The sequence below is a fragment of the Dendroctonus ponderosae genome, unplaced genomic scaffold, assembly GCF_020466585.1.
Source record: "Dendroctonus ponderosae isolate FM_Combo_2020 unplaced genomic scaffold, Dpon_F_20191213v2 Dpon_F_20191213_2, whole genome shotgun sequence".
NCBI classification, from domain to species: domain Eukaryota; kingdom Metazoa; phylum Arthropoda; class Insecta; order Coleoptera; family Curculionidae; genus Dendroctonus; species Dendroctonus ponderosae.
Window position 1 is genome coordinate 636,089 of NW_026018165.1, and position 3,103 is coordinate 639,191.

The 3,103-nt window shown below is 31.9% G+C and overlaps 1 long non-coding RNA gene across 1 annotated transcript; it reads left to right on the forward strand.

Moving 5' to 3' along the window:
• The first annotated feature begins 2,169 nt into the window (after positions 1-2,169).
• On the forward strand, positions 2,170-2,487 carry LOC109537109. The gene is made up of 2 exons (XR_002171893.2): positions 2,170-2,305; positions 2,371-2,487. It is a non-coding gene; the product is annotated as an uncharacterized LOC109537109 (long non-coding RNA).
• Positions 2,488-3,103: the final 616 nt, after the last annotated feature.

The following is a 3,103-nucleotide window of genomic DNA, read 5'->3' on the forward strand; positions in this document are numbered from 1 at the left end:
GTTAATATTAGATGTAATTAGAAATTGGGGTTTCAGCTGATCATTAAGATTAATATTATTATTCTGAGATATTTGCTTAAGATTATTATAAATGTGAAATTTTTGGGAAAGAATATATACTTTATAATTAAACACTAGTGTACAAAAAGTAAAATTATCTTATTTTATATATAATACATAGTTATAGTTAATAAGTTTAATTTACGTAAATTTTTAAAGTAAAAAAAAAGTACCTAACCATATAGACTTCAGAATTTAATATAAGTTTATGTTACATTATGGAAGTACTTGTAATAATTCAAAATTCCTTAATATATTTAATATATTGTAATTGTGGTTTGTTTTTATTTAGCCTTTCCCCGCCACCTGTTTTTAAACTATTCAGATTTTTAAATTCAATGATCTTCAATTAAATTAGACGCTAGATAACTACATATTAATCCAATTTAAGGATGTGTATAATCTCGTCAAGCTTTATTAATTCACTACAACAGATTAACCTATGTTGATCCCATTTTTTATCAAATATATTATCAGTGTATACTATATTTTCCACATTTTATCATATTCTAATGCCCTACGCCACTGCCAAAGAGTCGGCCGCTTTGTCGGCCATATCCAACCTCCATTCCGGTCGCACTGATTTTACCGTAGACTCCTTCCTGTTAGTTTTATATTCAAAGTCACGAACCACAGACTCAACGCTGACTCCCCCACAATAACTGCAGACGGAAAAATAACACAACCGAAAAACGACGTAAGGTACCATGGGATGACAATCGACCACAACCTAAAATTTAATAAAATGAAAAGTATAGCTACTTTACATTTATTTTTGAAAGCTTACATGCGGGTCCCTAGATAATACTAGGAGTCTTCGACATTTTTCCCACATAAAATTTACATTTTTGTCAGTACTTTGGCATATTTTTCTTAAAAACGCAAAATAGTGACATGGGCACTTTTTGTACCAAGATATGTACATGTATTTATAATTGTTAAAATTATTTCAAGATGCATGATACATGTTTGTAATAATGTTATGTCTAATTTCTCGCGTGACCCAATAAATAATAAGTGATAATTAGGCTAAGGCTTCATTGTAAAAACGGAAAGTCCGAAAAATTATTATTATTAATTCTGATAAGATTTCCTGACTGCGTGTACTTATGATATTCTTATCTTTCCTGGGTCTCAGTCAAAGACTTGACTGGGCACTAGTTTGCCCGCAAGAAAATTTAATTGTTTCGGCTTAATCAAAACTTTCCAGGCCGATGGATTGCTAGAGGTCAAGAAGCTCCTATAAACTCGCCTCCTAGATCTCCCGATTTAAACGCGCTTGATTTTTACTTCTGGGACCGAATACAATCGAAGAACTTTAGGAACGAATTTTTAATATTTCTAACGAAATAAGAACTTTAGTGCAAACTTTACGGTCTGAAAATATTAATTTAATTAAAAGACTGCCGCTAAGTTAACATTAGAATGGTTATTTAAATTTAATTTTGTTTGTTTATATCGTTGCGCATATTGTTACCATGTTTTTAATTAAGTAAAATTTATTTAAACTATAAAGTTTATTATTTTAATTAATTTTTTTTAAATTCTTTCAACATTAGAAATCTTAAACTGATTTTTGGTAGACATTTTAAATCGGAAATAATTTATTTTATCGATATCTTAAATAACTCGGTAAATATATAATAACATTTTTCTCATTTTCTCTCTCTCTCTTTCTATGATAACGCCTCAAATCAGCTGAAATCTGGCAACAACGGGGGAAATGAAATGAAATCAACAACAAAACAATACAACATTCCAAGGGGGCTACAATTACAATTAGCCGCAGTCATCGTAGTAACGCCTGTCATGGATCCATCATTTCGATTTGTGGTGCACGTCTGGCAACGCTGTTCATCAATCAGCTACAGAACAATAAAGACACCAGAATTAGTTGATTCGATGAACGACGTTGGCGACACTGCCGACCAACTATAAGAGAGATCGCAATACAAGGCTCTTTTCTCTCGCGCTTTAGTCCAGAGACAAGGGATAACGAGACTGCATTGAATAGGAAAATCAGGAAACACATTTAGATGCGCGGGGCTGGGAACAGGTTTTAATGCAGATTGGTTTCTGCGCATATATTGGCAGCCATGTCTCACTAGGTCCTAGGCCACTGTTTTTAGTTCTGCACAAAACCAAAACGTCATTAGTCATAAATCTTTCATTTGGCGGTAGTGGTCTAAATGATAGTTTGTTTATATCCATTTTGTGTCTGTGATCATAGAAATTCTAAAAGCAAGTAAGTTGAAATGTGTGTAATATAATAATTATCTAGTTACATTGAATTTATTTTTTTACCGGTAGCATACCACCGTTTATACCAGACTAGTAATTACCACGAGGCTGGTGCATAACGACTAAGTTAATAGGTTTTTATGTACGTTCTTTGTATATAAATATAAATAATTTGTTGTTTCTAAATTAATAGGTATTCGAATTGTTCCGGTAAATGCTCATTTAATCATTAATTCATAATTACTTCATCCCAAAATGACAAATATAGCAAATTATACTTGTCGCTATCCCTTGTGCAATAGCAAATATTTTGTACATGGCGCTAGGCATTTTTTCAAGTTCCCAAAAGATAAAACATGTCGTCAAATGTAGTTCAGTAGTTTAAACAAACACCTCATTAATTCGATTCAATATTCAACTACCAGACATTATTTGTGTGAAGATCATTTCATTGAATCAGATTTTACAAGCACGTTTCATAACAGACTAATTAAAGGCGCCGTTCCCACAATCTTTCAAAAAGAGACTTACGTTATCTCAAATTAAACTTCACCCTTTCGCCCGCAATCACTAGAACATAATGAATTACAATCCATTCCAGAGCCGAAATCCACAAAATGTACAACAGCAAAGCCCCAAAAATTGAGAGTTAAAAGGTCAACATTTACAACTGAAAACAAAAAATTATACTCTGCCTACCGACAACAAAAAGCATATATTTGTAAATTAAAAAAAAAATTACAGCTGTCACAAAATCAAATTCAAGACCTTTACAACATCAACAATTCAGAGATATTTAAAC